Source organism: Misgurnus anguillicaudatus, chromosome 21 (assembly GCF_027580225.2).
Source record: "Misgurnus anguillicaudatus chromosome 21, ASM2758022v2, whole genome shotgun sequence".
NCBI lineage: Eukaryota > Metazoa > Chordata > Actinopteri > Cypriniformes > Cobitidae > Misgurnus > Misgurnus anguillicaudatus.
The window spans coordinates 25166499-25183916 of NC_073357.2; positions in this window are offsets into that span (position 1 = coordinate 25166499).

Sequence of the window (17418 nt, forward strand, 5' to 3'; positions counted from 1 at the left end):
TCGAGACTTATAAGACCAAGTAACATTTTTATAGTCTTTAACTGTCCAATTTTGGTGAGCTTGTGCAAATTGTAGCCTCTTTTTCCTATTTGTAGTGGAGATGAGTGGTACCCGGTGGGGTCTTTTGCTGTTGTAGCCCATCCGTTTGAGGTTGTGCGTGTTGTTGCTTCACAAATGCTTTTGCCTACCTCCGTTGTAACGAGTGGTTATTTCAGTCAAAGTTGCTCTTCTATCAGCTTGAATCAGTCGGCCCATTCTCCTCTGACCTCTAGCATCAACAAGGCATTTTCGCCCACAGGACTGCCGCATACTGGATTTTTTTTCGTTTTCACACCATTCATGTGAACCCTAGAAATGGTTGTGCGTGCAAATCCCAGTAGCTGAGTGTCAGGAACAGGGACGGATGAAACCAAAAGCAGACGATGTTGAGGGGTGAACAGAAAACACTTTAATATTAACAAAACAAAAAGCCCTCGAAGGGGCAAACAACAGTAAACAGTATATAATTACAAAACACACACTTAACACACACTTGACTAAACACTGGCTTGAACACTAGATGACAAGAGTAATAACAAAACGAACGAGCACAGGACAAGAAACACTAGGGCTTTATATAAGGGAGTAAATCAAGAGGGGAACAGGTGCAAGGGATCAAACAATCAAACCAATGAGAATGACAAGGGAGCGGGGTAAAAGAGACAGGACAAGGAAAACACGTGGCCAGCTATCAACAAACCATGGCCACGTGTTCCCACACAGAACATGATACTGTCAGAACCCTGTCAATTTAAACTAGACACTAAAACAAGAGACCAATCTGACAGGGTCCTGACACTGAGCAGATTGTGAAATACTTAGACCGGCCCGTCTGGTACCAACAACCATGCCACGCTCAAAATTCCTTAAATCACCTTTCTTTCCCATTCTGACATTCAATTTGGAGTTCAGGAGATTGTGTTGACCTGGACCACACCCCTTAATGCATTGAATCAACTGCCATGTGATTGGTTGATTAGATAATTGCATAATGAGAAATTGAACAGGTGTTCCTAATAATCCTTTAGGTGAGTATATATTATGATAAGACCAAACTGAAGCATTCATTTCATTATACTGAAACAAACACCTTTCTAATTAATCTCTGGACAACACTTATGGAGGCATGGCCTCACCTTAATTTGAACTGGAGCTGAAGACAGCAGGTGTGTATAAATCTGTTATAGCGATGGCAACATCTGCTCTGGGCAGAGCAAAGACTCATGCTTCACTCTTCGTACAGCAAAAGGAAGGCGGTAACCACTTCTTGAACATTGGGGTGGAGGGCAAAACCTTCAAGGCTAGTTTTATTAAAAATATTTATCTACAATGCCAGCTTCAGCATGGCTGTTCTAACATGAGTCTAAACTTGCAATACTAATGAGCATTCAGGAAATTATATATTACATGACAAGTAATAAAATGCAAAAAATTATATTTTGGATAAAACCAGGGGTGCATATTCTGCAATATTCTAAACATGAACTCACCAAAGTCCTTCAGCATATTAGATAAAATAAAGAATATATTTGGATAATGTATTCTTCTTTAAAGCTTAATGTGTTCCAGGATAACTGTGGGATGTGCGATCACAATGTTGAACATCATCAGTCTCGTGCTACCCTATAATGATGTGCCTGATATGACTTTTTGCCAGAGTCTTTTAGCAGCCATGCTGTGGCAAATTATCAGTGATGAAAAAGAGAAAACAAAGACAAGGGAAGAGTGCTCCTGTATGTGGTAGAGCAAAACGTTAGCGGCACAAACGGTCATGGGTTTGAACCCAGGGAACACACATACTGATAAAAATGTACATTGTAATGCACTGTAAATTGCTTTGGATAAACGTGTCTGCCAAAATGCATAAATGTGATGTAAGAGGATGTTAGATGGATTTAAGGGGGTGACAATAAAGGAGCAAATAGGTTTGGGAGGTTGTATAGCATGGTGGAGTGTGATTGATACTGCTCAAGATGGTGACAAGAGAGAAACTATCCGAGACAGAAACAAAACCGCCTGATGTCCCTGAGACATATTACCTTTATTTCGCATGTCCACTCTCCACTGAAACAGAGAGAGAGAGGTTGGAGTGGGGGAAGCTTGACAATTCCCAGTGGATAAGGATCAGTCATCAAAAGTAATGGTCCACACCAGACAAGACTGACATCTGTGCACAGTCAGAGTTAATGTTCCCAAACAGCCTATGTGATATTTGCAACACACACAAGCAAAGCACAAGCATGCATCACACACACACCTGCACACTGTTTGCAGATTGGGGGTCATTGCAATAGGAGAGGAAATCCCTAGAGAGGTGCACATAAGAAATGCTTTATGTAACGCGCTCTGCTGTGGCACTTTGATCCGTCTCATTCTCAGTACTGACCAGATTCTTTGAAGATTATCCAGTGCTGTCAACACCCCACAGGCAGAGGTTTTTTTTTTCAAAGAGAGATGTACAGAAAAACATACTGTACAGTGCGCACTTACAGATTGGACTTTTTTATTTACATATCCACACATTTTAATCTAAATTGATGATTTATTCTAAAATCATTGCTTTTACAAAGAGCTAAACATTTACTAGATAATTTCATGTTGACCGTAAAGAGAAAATTCTTTATATGCTGTGCAAAAGTACATTTTATGTGTATTGGCAATCTTACAGAGCCTGCAATGAAAATATCCAGGTTTTAGTCTATAAGAAAATCAAAACAGAACAATAATATTCAAAAGAAATTATAACGCCATGGGGTTTGTTTATTTGTTTACATTTTACTGTATGTTATGTAATGTCAAAAAATGTAAAAAGATCATAACTGTATTTTAAAATGATACAAACTTTATCAGTAAACATCTCCTAAGAATGCTTAACTAAATATTTCCAGTTTCCATACATTTTTAGTCCTAAAATGAGATACAATGGCCTTTAAACTGCACCTATGTCATTGCTAAAAACAAGATTATTTTGTGCATTTGGTATATTACAATGTGTTTGCATGGTTTATGGTTAAAAAAACACATTATTTTCAACATACCGTACATTTTTGTAGCTCCAGATATACTGCTTTCCTCAAACACATTGATTTTGTACAAAACTCATTGATCTAAAAAGCGTCGTGTCCCTGATTGGCCAGCTAATCTGTACGTTGTGATTGGCCTGAATACCTATGACGTCAGACGGAAATGTGCCGCTCCTTACCATGTTTGAAAGATTCGGTCACAATGCAATGCTAACAGGAGTTAGTTCTGGCTGTAAGTCCAAGCGGGAGGAAATATGATAATGTTGGTCATCAACATATCCTCCAACCCATACTATTGCTTTGGTCATTTGTCCATTTCAACAAATACGACCAATAGATGCATTTACTAAATTAGCGCCTCTACCGGCAGCAGGTGAAACTTTTGGGATATGTACTATGATGACATGTATTGGAATAAGATTTTCCTACCCAGTCTCCTGAGGTTGCGTATAAATAGCACGAAGTGTAAAACTCGTGCAATACATACGCCAAATTCCACTTAAATGGGGCATCTTTTTTGTCGTTTTATTTATTGGTTTCTCAATTTTTTTCTGTTTTTTAAACCATTTTCGCTTGGGTTTAGGGTTAGATTTTAGATTTGCTTAATGAGGTTATTTAATATACAGGTTTCTCAATGTTTTTGTCCATATTTAAGCCATGGTCGCTTGGAGTTGGGGTTAGAGTTGGGGTTTGGGTTAGGATGTCATTTTATATATCAAAAAGTTGTTCTAACCCCAAACCCAAGCGAAAATGGTAAAAAACAGCAAAAAAATTGAGAAACCAATAAACAAAACGACAAAAAAAGATGCCCCGTTTAAGTGAATGGGAAGGACTTGCGTATCATATGCACGCCAAAGTGGAATTTGGCGTATGTATTGCACGAGTTTTACACTTCGTGCTATTTATACGCATTTTCAGGAGACTGGGCTGGATTTTCAATTTAAACCGCCAGGAATAATTGTATTTTATTACACATTACACTATTCAGGCATTTAGGGCAAATAATTTTTTTATTTATTATATTTATTTATTATAAACACAGCTACGGAGCCCCTAAGGGGACATGGAGCAGAAATTAAATAAATTGTAGTTTCGCATGGACAGGTGAATCTATCGCATGCTCACGTGAAACTATCGCGTGCTCATGGGAAACTTTCGCTTTCGTGAGCACCTGAAACTAAACTTAAAAAAACATTCTGCACATGAAAGTTTCACGTGAGCACATGAAAGTTTTACGTGAGCACATGAAACTAAACTTTAGATATTTTTTTTACGCCAATGTCACCTTAGGGGCTATTATAAAATAAAATTATATTTTGGGATATGTACTATGATGACATGTACTGGGATAAGATTTTCAATTTAAACCGCCAGGATTAATTGTATTTTATTACACATTACACTATTCAGGCATTTAGGGCAAATAAATTTTATTATATTTATTTATTATAAACACAGCTACGGACCCCCTAAGGGGACATGGAGCAAAAATTAAATAAAGTTTAGTTTCGCATGCACACGTGAAACTATCGCGTGCCCACGTGAAACCGCATGCTCACGTGAAACTATCGCGTGCTCACGTGAAACTTTCGCATGCTCACGTGAAACTAAACTTTAGATTTTTTTACTTCAATGTCACCTTAGGGGCTCGGCACACAGCATACAAAACAGTCACAAATTTGAAGAAAAGATGCAAAAGTGATGACAATCCGCTGTAAATATAAGATCCAGACGTACACTGATTCAAAAACTGCTGCGATGCTACGTCATCTAGGATTGTAAAAAGGCATTGGCTTTGTGTCTCGTGACCAATCGCATCATTACGTCAGCTAAGAATGTGAAGCGCTATTGGCTCTTGTGACCGACTACGTCATGCTGGTTTATGAGATTTGACTGTGCGTTTTGATCACAGAGTTCTTCATATAAAGTTATCGTATGGCTTCAGTTCGCAAGGTTTGCAATACTTTTATACTGTTTTATGCAATAAATACCTGACTGTACTTTTACTTGCGTGTTGTGTTTTATATGGTTGAGAAGTGGTTGGGTTTAGGGTAAGGGTGAGGGTGGGGTTAGATGCTCCAAAATATCTTAAAAACCGTGTTTATGAAACCGTTTCTACATTTACAAATTCATAAAATTTAATGTCTAATCTGATGTAGCCTATAAGGCAAAAACCTTAAAACGTAACAACAGGTTGTATTTATTAGCTACTGCCGCTAGAGGACACTAATGCCTTAATACGTCACTTTACGTCGTAATAAGGTGCTTGCACAAATGACTTATGAGGTCGTTATTTTTTGGAGGACAATCTCCTACGTCAACAGGCCCAGGAAGTAAACTGTTGCAGTCCAAGAAAAGAGATTTACCTTGGAAATGATAATTCGTGTCATTGTTTACTTTGTCGTATGTACCTTTTGCATATCGTTAACATGTACGAATACACACTTAAACACCAAAGGAAATGTAAAATCGTGATTCGGACCATAGTTGCTCTTTAACCCTGGCATAAAAATGCATGTTAGCTCCATAAAGGAGATGGGACACAATCAATTCCATTACCTGATTAATAAACTACTTTACATCCTAAAATCTATGTTCATTGGCATACATTTGAAATTGGAGTGCATTGTGGGTATTGAACCCCAATATATAGTGCATTGTATAGGAGATTCAGACCAAAACATACACTATATCATTCTTTTGATTTTAAGTTAAATTTGATCAGGACATGTATTTATATTAGATTTAGAAATTGCATTCATGTCCTTATTACTTTTTTTCTTTATTTATGTTTTATAATAAAGAGAAGGTCTTGATTTATACCAGGACAGGATGACATTTGAATATCTGGATCCCAGCATTGGCACATTTATCATCCTGCTGCAAGAGAAAGGGGGCAGAGTTCTGGGTCACCTTCAGGTCATCAATCCCTAGAGATGGAGTCAAGAGGTTTCAATTGCAGGATGAATATTGGGTATAAGAGATTATACGCCCATGAAGTCGTTTCCAACACTTAGTCACCGGTATCCGTAAATGTTTTCAGACATAAACCACACAAGAGGTTTTTTCTTTTAGTTCCAATGGTACCCTACAACACTCTCACCTACTTGTCTGTGTTCGCCAGTCACGATTTCACAAATGCAAAATCGTATTTAACAAGGTGCTACTGTATTACAAATGCACACTTACACAATATATATATATATATATATATATATATATATATATATATATATATATATATATATATATATATATATATATATATATATGTATATATATATATATATAATAAAACACATACAGAAAGAATTTACCTAAATCTTCAATGTGTTCAAATGTGTGAGCATCACACTTTCCTATTAACAGTCGGGACTGCATTCTTCTTCACACCCTGGGTGTTGAAGGTTCACAGATTGCTGACGTTGGTGGTGGAAAATGCTATCTATCTTTAAACATTAACTTTACGAGGCTTTCATTACCTTGCTGATGGCAAATTTGTCTTAGACGGGCAATCTGACAGCTCACTCTTCAGTGCCTCTAAAATAGCATTTGAACTGCTTGGTGACACCTGTCAAAACTCAGAATGTCTGATAAGTATAGCAGCATCTGTCAACACAGATTCAAGGCTGCTTGAGACATACAGTACTCAAATGGAACGGCGTGCTTAATGAATGTAAATTGTCCTGCGACAGGTAAATTAGGAAGTTGGCATGTCATCAATAAGACATAAATATGGCAGTTTATGTCAGTGCATAAGTTACTAAAGACTGGATTCATATACTGTAGAACGATGTATAATAAAAGTTTATAAATAACAATGATGTTAGGCAAATGTAAATTTATAAAACGCCTCGTTATGGTTCTTCATTCTGATTGGTTGAAACGCGTTCTAAGCTGTGATAAAATACCCCGGTAAACCCACGGTTCAGACCGCATCACAAGTATCACCGCGCCACTGTTGCTGCGTACTGATTTATGAAAATAAACACCACAGTCTTTAACCATTTTTTTATTTTTCTACATTTGCACAATTATGGCGATATCCAGATAAATGTCAATAAATATTGTTGAGTCATCTAATCAATAAAAATAAAACCTTCTCTGGGTTGTTCTTGTCTTAAATTGATATTTCCGCTATTATCCACTAGATGGCAATCTTGCACAACTTAAACACTGACGCATTCAATCGACACAACAGCGTTGTGGTGGATTTAGCGTGATGTGTAAGTTTTGATGGCTCTGAATCTGATCTTTTACAAAAGTTCTTCACAAAAATGGAATTATCTCCGCTTTTAGCTGAAAATTTGAGAGGTGATAACTGATAAGAGAACAAATGAAGGTAGGATGAAACAGTTTTTGTTGTTGTTGTTGTTGTAAAGCGGATGTTCTGCTCTGTTCTTTTATTTGATATTTTATGTTTATTTAAAGAAGATAATTTTTCTGTAAGACATTAAACTAAAACTGTGTGGCAACTTAAAAAAAAAAATGCTGATGGGGAAAGAGTTAAGCATGCTTCCAAGCATATTTGATCATCACTTCAACAGTTGCACGATATAAATGTTAATGTATATTTTAGATGAATGTTGATATTTAAAATAAACACCACAGTCTTTAATCATATTTTCATTGTGTCTTTGCTGCGTCTGTGTTGCTTGAGAATTGCGCTCTGTTGCAGCCACACTTGATTCTGAGGAACTACTTTGTTTGGCGGAAGACTAATATTTGTACTAATATAATTACAACTTATTTGTGTTTTATTTTGTGAAACCCTGCTATGCATATGAAGTAACCGTTTTATAAACGCAATAAACCCCGCGAAGCAGTAGGGTTACAGTGCATTTTATAACAGCTAAGGGGGTTAACAACGCCCCTTAGCTGTTATAAAATGCACTGGTAACCCACTGCTTTTTGGGGCTTATTGCTTTAGTTTAAAATATGCCTGCAACTATGTTGTTATGATTTATTTCAATAGCTGGGCAAACCTAACAAATTCTAATTTTTTGTTTAATGTGAGCTAGGAAGCACAATTAATATGATTGTTAATGATTTCTGATCCAAAATAGTTTTGACATTTTTACTCTAGATAGGACCTCTGACTGGATATAGCTAGATATGGGGATAAGTGTTTGTTACCAATATGGCAATAAGTGAACTGACTGGCTTCAAAGGGACTTTCTACTCAGCAATTGTTGTCACCAATGTCTTTGCAGAGTAAAGTTGTTCCTTCCTAAATTGTACTTACATCTCCATATTGCACCTTCGTCCCAAATGAGTGACCATTGGGCATCTGCAAGGGAGTACCACCTGGCAGGGTCACAAAGCAGTTACCATGGGCAACACAGACTGACATCCCGATGTCCCTGTCATTCTCTCTGTGTTCCTCTTTCTCAGCTTGCATGACAAGAAACAGATGAATATAGCAGCACTAACAGGACAAGGCAGGATACGGTTGGCAGTGTGTGTGTGTGTGTGTGTGTGTGTGTGTGTGTGTGTGTGTGTGTGTGTGTGTGTGTGTGTGTGTGTGTGTGTGTGTGTGTGTGTGTGTGTGTGTGTGTGTGTGTGTCTGGCACTATCCTGGCATCTGCTCATAACTGAAGCCCATATGAGATCTGGCATGAGAAAAATAGAAAGTTAGACAGTGGATAATGTAAACTGGATACGTCCACTTGGCCTCAATATACCCAACACGTGGGAATGGGAATGAAGAAGAGAAAAGGAGTGTAATGGAGGCACTGAGATAAAGAAGGATGGCAGAGCGGTGAATGGGACGACAGTTACAAAGGAGGAAGAGGAAAATCTATTTTTCATGGTCATTTTGCATATGAATTAAACATGTAGTGTGTATGTGAGACAGATTTGTGTACTGCCATTCGAAATGTGGGTGAAGATTCTGTTTCCAAATGAAAAAACAAAACATTTCGTGAGGTTAATACAAATACATTCTTGAAAGAATACATTTAGGGACGATTACATATTACAAATCAGACAGACAATTTGTGCAATGTGTGAATGTATGCATTTTTATATTGTGAATGTGTATAAAGTATTTGTCTAAATATTGTGTCTCTGCGTGTTGGACATGCACCTATGGTTTATATGCATCTTCATGTGTATGTGTCTCTGCTGTAGAAGAATGTCTGGACAATAAATAAATCATCAAATGTATCAGGAGGTAACATCGTTGCTTGATAAATAAATTGTTCCCTCGGGGACGTTGCAGGAAGCATGAGTTTTTCTACACAACAACAATGTAGGCCACCATAATGCTCCAGCATGTTTACCGACGCTGATCATTGTGTGACTGGTCTGCTTTCATTTCAACCTACAGCAATTTATGGTAGTCTACTTGCCGTTACCATGTCTATATTTATGTGTGTCTTTAAAAAAAGGCCCTGTTAAATAAATAACAATTTCACACGTTGTTAAGTCAGCTCATTCATGCTAATTCCGGTAATTAATTTGAAACATGTATTCATTTGTTTATATATACGTACTGTAGTTATTTCAGCTAACTGCTTCTGTAAGACGTCCGTGTAGTAAACAGGAATGTGAAGAGGAGTGGAAAAAAGACAGATTAATGGACGAAAATAAATCATGACAAAGTAAGACAATAATTTCAACACTGCGCTCATTCAAGTCATCGTGCATGGAAGGATAAAAGAAAGTAAAATCTGATGAACTAGGAGAGAAGGTCATTTTTTTTTTTTTAAACCTGAGATATTATTAAAGGAGTAATCAGGGAGTTTGTGCGGCATCTAGCGGTGAACAAAACATTTAGTAAAGCTATAGCAGCTGTCATTGTAGCAAAGGTATGGTAGCTGTCATCATCTGAGACAACGTAGTAGCAAAATGCACTCTTTAAGAACAGTTTGTCCATTTAGGGCTACTGTAGAAACATGACAGCCACTTCCATGTAAGGGGACCCACAATGTATGCAGATTAAAACTGCTTGTTCTAAGGTAATAAAAACAATACAGTTAGGTCTTTACACACCAATAAAAACAGTTATGTATATTATAATCCATTTCTGTCAATAGATCATCTTAAAGCAATACTATGTAGTTTTTTACCTTTAAATAATGTCTCTAAAATTATTTCAGTGATAGAACAACTTTTAACTGGACAAATTGTACTGTTGCTGCAACCTGAGCAGCCTCCTAGCTGCTACAAGCACACTCTGAAAGTGGCGGTGGAGGGTAGAGCAAACAGCCCCGCCCCTCCCCCTGCCTGCAGAAGAGTGCCTGATACCAGACACTGTTGCGCTTTTCAACCACATGGGGGAGCTGTAAGTCATTTTTACATGGAAACTACATAGTGTTGCTTTAAATTTTACACATTGCACCTTTAACCCAAGAGGAAAATATTACTGCTCAGATGTTGCTTTGTCATAGCTCAAGGTGTGTAGTAGCATTCTCAGTTGTGTCTTTGAAGAATCAACTCTCAATTGCTTTACTTTAAAGGGGACATATCATGAAAATCTGACTTTTTCATGTTTAAGTGCTATAATTGGGTTTCCAGTGCTTCTATCAACCTAGAAAATGTGCAAAAGAACAACAAAGTAACTTGGTTTTGGTAAACCATTTTCTGCTAGCATGTGGAAAAAATAGGTCAATGACATCTGTCTCCCCTTGTGATGTCAGAAGGGGATAATAATGCCCTTTAATCTGCACTATCCAACCACAGCACTGCCATTTAGTGCAGAGATCAGCTCATTGCTGTAAAAGGACACACCCCAAAATGCAGATTTTTGCTTGCACCTACAAAATGTCAATTTTTACATGTTATAATAAATTATCTATATGGTATTTTGAACTAGAAATTTTCATATGTACTCTGGGAACACCAAAGATTTATTTTACATCTTTAAAAGTCTTGTGAAATGTCCCCTTTAAATACCTTAAAGAGAAATAGAAACAAATGAGACAATTGTTAAAGGGTAGCCTGGGTGGCAGCCGATCTTAGCCCCGCCCACAAGATTTTGTAAACGGGAAGATTGGTCTGGGGTTTCTGCGTTGAGGAGCTACTATGCTAGGACAAACGCTGGTCGAACCAATCAAATTGTCAGGGGGGCTTTATACGATGATGGACAGATAATCAACAGTAACGTAATGAACCACGTCACCAAAGAGCGCGTGTGTTGAATGGCTGCCGCTGTAGAGTTCAGATGTGTGGATTCTGACATTGAGTCTGTTCTAAAAGATATCGACAGAGCATTGATTTTAAAAGAGGAACAGAGAAACGCGAGCAGGGCATTTGTTGATGTTTTTGCCGTCCTTCCTATTCGGCAAAAGTTGGTCGCAACTGAAATGGCTAACGTTATCACGGCGATGCAACTCAGCGTGCATGATGAGATGGATATAATTAGCGGTCGTTGCCAGCTTCTTTTCGGAAGCCCGGAATCGTGGTTGCTGAATAAGTGGAGGGACATGCTAGGCTCCAATATTTTCAAGCAAACGTAATGGGTATCGTCGTGGATGAAGTTCACCTAATGTACAAATGGTAAGAGATAGTCTTACTGTATGACTAAGTAAATACTTCATGTTGTGATATAAACGAAATGTTGTAAACATAATAGGTGTTGATGTACATTCGCTAACTCAGTATAATCACAATGTTAGTGTCATTGTAGCGAAATAACTAGCAGTTCGGTCAGGCTGCAAAGACGTAATTTCAACATACGTCACACACTCCGTTGCTCTGATTGGATGTAGGTCTATCCAATTGAGTGCAGAGGCATTTTTCGGTTGAGACACGCCTCATAATTATTGCTCAATGGAGCGGTATCAGACTCAAATTCTGACTAGAATTGAGTATGGCAACGTCAGGCTAGTTAAAGGGATAGTTCACCCAAAAATCTATCATCCTTTACTCACTGTCAAGTTATTTAAAAACCTGTACACATTTCTTTGTTTTGTTGTATATAAAGGAAGATACTTAGAGGAATGTTGGTAATTAAGTCACTGAACAACATAAACAAATGGCTTTCGTGGTCAACACGTAACTTCCGGTAAACTCCGCTAAGCATAAATAACAACAGTTATTTACTCTAAACATAATTTATTTATATAACAAGCAAAAAAACAACAACACGTAGGAACCTAGTAAACCAAAATATTTGTTATTTTCGACAAGGTATTTGTTCAAGAGTTCAGTTTAGCAACTAGTCAAACCATTAAAATAACTGAAATCGGAAGTAAAGTTCGGACCAGACGCGTATCGTGTCACAGCCCGTGCGTCCGATGAAACCGTCTATACAGGTTTGGAATAACTTGAGAGTGAGTACTGTAAATGACAACAAAATGTTCATTTTTGGGTAAATTATCCCTTTAATATACAATAAAATAAAAAAATGAATGCAACAATGACATATACTCAGTTAACCCTATGTATTCTGTTTGAATGAACAACCTACAAACAAAGAAATTGTCCTCTTGGATTTTGCAGTGTAATAAAATTCATGTTTTAAGGGAGGCACAAGATTTGCATTCTCAATTGATTAATCAATAAGAAAAATACTCACAGATAATAGGCCTAATTTGTTTATGAGATTGTCAGTGTATCAGTTGAATAATGTAACTTTCTAAGTTTTGTGTCTACTCATTAAATCCACTCAAGAAACAATTCAAGGGCGAACAGCTATAATAGTCTACCTTGAAGAAGGCTAAGCAAACTTGTTCTTTTTGCTTTTATATTGGAATTAACAAGGTGTACATGGCCCAGGAGTGCCACTTATGGCTCCAAATCTCCAAATCTGTGAGTGCCACTCATGTTCTGTGTGTTTATGGGGTGAGTGGCATGATTAATTCACGTGAATTTATGTGAAGGCATGAATGCTTGCGTGAATGTAAATGAATGTGTGTTTTTACAGACAAAATCCTCTTATGTGTGACATTAGGCCACGCCCCCAGGTAAGAGCACTGTCTCTCCCCTCTATTCATTAACCTTCTTAATGAGATTCACCATTTAGATGAAAAGGTGCTAGGAGGCTGCTTTGATTTGTATTATTTTTGATAACACGCTGCTTGAGAGGCTGCATCTACTTCAAGAGGTTCTCATAAGACCCTTACAGCCCAGTCAATCATCTAAAAGAATCAATTTCGGATTCTGCTGGAATTTATCTCAGAGATGATATGAACTCAACAGGGACATCATTATTTTTGTACAGGCTGAAGTCAGATCATGTAGATAACGACCTTCTCCAAACAGCCTCTCGTTGGCTTTTCTGAGCCTATCGTAAAAATATTCGTAATGAAGAATATAGATTGGACATTGTTGGTTTATGTTCTGAAAAACAGACGCCGGTAATCTCACATTAGCTCACATAATCTCGTTTTTATATAAATTAGACGAACAGATCTACCGAACCGTTCGTGGACCCCATTTACTTCCATAGTATTCTTTTTCCTACTAACCCCGGATTTCTACCAACTGCGGAACGGCTGCAGATCGTCTCCGCTGCGTTATGGCTCCGCACTCCGCCATTCGCCATACCCACCAGTTGCGTATTTGTTGCAGAGCGGCTGCATGCTGAAATGACGAGGACCCATGAGGTCTCGCAAATTCACGGGATGAACGCGCGATATCTAGGTCTGTCTCCGCCCATTATGACGTCAAATTATGATGTTTTGCTGGACCAGCCCAGATCAGAGCACGAGAATTCATGTATGATCACGCGATATAGTCATGGGTCCACCCTGCGGAGCTGTCCAGCATCCGGCAAAAATAGAAGCTCTGCGTATTTGTTCCGGAGTGCTGCCGATGGCTGGAGCTGTGACGGATTCGGAACGCAGTCAGTGGAAATACACACATTGACTTGAATGGAAACCAATTGACTCCGCCGCCATTCCGCAGTCGGTGGAAATCCGGGGTAAGAAAGTGAATGGGGTCCGCAAACGTTTTGGTTACATTTGGTTTCATTACAACAAAGACATTTATACAGGTTTGTAACAACATAAGAGTGATTAAATGATGACAGAATTTTTTAATGAACTATTCCTTTAACATTGATTCAACCTGTCAGACATTAAAAAATACAAAACTCAAACCTTATTTAAAGAAAATGTGAACATTTCTTATCCAATTACTTACGGCTATACCATTTACCCCTCCTGATATTTTTGATGAATAATTTATTGCTCTGAATTCTTTGATTGTATGTTTCTTGTGTCTGTTATTATTTCTCCTAAGGAATTTTAGAAGAATTTCTACACATTCAATGCCTAAATTACCCCAAATGAACCCTCCTGAGAGTGCAAACTCTGAGCAATAAAACTTTCCTCTGGGAAGCTTGAGATGCTCCATTTAGGATTAGCAGAGATTGTCACCTGGCAACCATCTGAATATTCTCAGAACCACTAAATGGGCTGCTTAGCATTACAGCATTACAGTATCACAGCAGAAACACCGGGCAACAGCTGGCTGATGTCTATAGTAGTCTTTAATAGTTAATAAGGTTCCGTTGGAGCTGTAGAGATTAACACAATTTGCAGTATATGTACATGTTTATACACATGTTTTTACAGAGACATCATGATAGGAGAGATAGACATCTCTCCTATAGAGGTAGACATTAACATGCATCTCACATGCATCCCTCTGTGACCACTTGTGAGCGGATCTCGAATGGAAGGTCTCTGATTTCATTACCACATATATCACTCACTGTCAGTGTGCTATTGCATGTTGATAAAGCACAGAAAGTCAGCATGCTCTTTACAATATAAATGCATTTTGTTGTACTATGAATGTGTGTGCTTCACATGATTTGTGACTTTGCATGTTGATGACTGAAAAATATCTGTAATGTGAAGTCTTGTGCATTTTTTACATTTTAGTTGTTTACATTTTAGAAGGCAACCAGATTTATATGAAACCTTTTGATTGATGTTGATGATATTTTGAATGCACTGGCTATTACATTACACTGTAAAATGATATCATATCAAAATATATTTTTATGTTACTTTAACTTAACATATTAAGTTAAACAATTTGAACTTGTCTTACCACATGTCAAAACTTTAAAAAGTAGGTTGAATTGATTTCTATAATTAAAGGTGCAATATGTTACTTTTAGAAGGATCTCTTGACAGAAATTGAATATAATCTACATAACTATATTATCAGTGGTGTATAAAGACCTTATATAATAAACTGTATTGTTTTTATTATCTGAGAATGAGCTGTTTTTATCAACATTACCGCGGGTCCCCTTACATGGAAGTTGTCGTAATGTTTCTACAGTAGCCCTAAATAGACAAACTGTTTTACAGAGCACCTTTCATCCCTACCTTGGGTGCTTCTCAATTCTTAGTTGTGCATCCTCGTTTCCTTTTCTTGCTTTCTTTCCTCGCGTGCACGGTCGAAAGATGCAAGGACGGAGGAGACAAAGCATTAAGTGAAGTGGCATATCTTCTGTCAGGATCCTGCCAGAGTCTTGTTTAGTAATAATATCTAGTTCAGTATGGCAGGGTTCTGACAGTACAATGTTTTGTGTGGGAACGCGTGGTCTCAGTATAGATGGAAATCAGTCATGTGACCTTTTATGTCATGCTGCCATATTGAGGACCTACCGAGTATCAGTAGGCTATACTGACAAGCATTGGCTAGCATGCTACGATTTACGGATTTCTTTTCTTTTACTGTCTATGATTCTTACGGATACAGTAAAGGGCTACGAAAGACAACATGTCGCACCTCGACTGTAAATAATTGATTTCCGAATGCGAATGAATGAATCTCATATGAGGCTCCTTTTCCAACTAGAAGGTCAATATTGTTTTTCACTTGCGACAAAACAACGGATTATCCTTGCATTTTTATGGAACTATGCTTTAGGAGCTATCTATCTTTACTCTCCTCCCTCCTAACGTCGCATTCGGAGATTGATACATCTTGACTGGGAAGATGGCGCCGAGCGGACGCCAAATCAACCAAAGTCAGTTGTTCAAAACCTTCTTTTTAGTAAACTCCACTGAAAAAATGATTCATTGAATTTAATAATTTTAAGGTAAGTGGTTGCAATCAATTTATTTAAGCTACATTTAAACAAAAGTTTCATATTTTATTTTACGTTACTAATCTTTTTTGTTTAAATGTAGCTTAAATAAATTGATTGCAACCACTTACCTTAAAAAATTTTATTAAATTCAATGAATAATTTTTTTCAGTGTGTTCACAAACAATGTTTTCAATGCTCGAGTTCACGTGTAGAGACACAGGTTATACTTCGAGCAAAGTATCATGTTGTATTGAGCCTTCTTAGTGTTGTAAAAGTAGCGATTTTGATGCTCACAACATATTGAAGTCATAGCTTCTAGTTCCTTTGCGACCACTTCATGTACTCAAAATGGCGCAAAACAAGTGAGTGACGTCAGCTGATATTTATGTATTGTTATATATTGGACCACGTTTTCCAGTGTCTCGTCACTTTTACTCCGCTTCCTTGTCATCATCTTGTCTTTATTGTTTAATCATTGTCACCTTAGGCTTTTCCCCTCATTATTTGCTCTCCTATTTAAGTTCTTGTGCCTATTATTCTGTCTACGTATGTACTGCTTTGTTCCTGTCATTACTGGCAACCAGTTGCTAGTAATACTGTAACTTCTACATAACTGTTTTACGGTATAGGAGCGAGGAGACGAGGAAACATATTGAGAAGCACCCGTTGTTTCAAACATTGACAAGTTTGTTCAGTGCAAGCTACTGTAGCTTCTTTTTGCATTTCGAAATTGAGGTTGGTTGTAATTTGCAATCTCACCGCTAGATACCGCTAAAAACCCACCCTGGACCTTTCAATTGTTTAAATTTCACGCTGCATTTTTTTACAGTGTACATGATGTTATCCAAAGCTGTGTCATGGCAATTTATATGCATTTTACAAGGTGGCTAATTCTTATTAATTCATAATTTTTTTTAATGATTTGCCTTGCCCCCTGTGACATTGGGGTTAGGTATCGGGTTTCATTATTGTTTTTTTATGATAATGATACGTTTTTGCATGACTAAATTTGTACGAATTCATGTGAGATCAGGCTGTGTTGTCACCAGTGTTTTTCACTTTCTGGTTACACGCATACATTATCATTTCAATCAGAAACCATTTAAAACACCTTTTTACTCATGTATTTAATAAGCATTAAATACTGTAGGCAACAACAAAGAAATTTAGCCTAAAAATCATATTGTATAATTCACATTTCCTTTTAGATCTGATTTCATTTTCCTATTCATTTATTTTATCATTGAGTATTTCTTAAAAAATGTAAAAATCTCGTCTCGTCTTGTTCTCGTGAACCCAATCTCGTGTCTCGTCTCGTCTCATGGATTAAGTGTCTCGACACACCCCATCTGT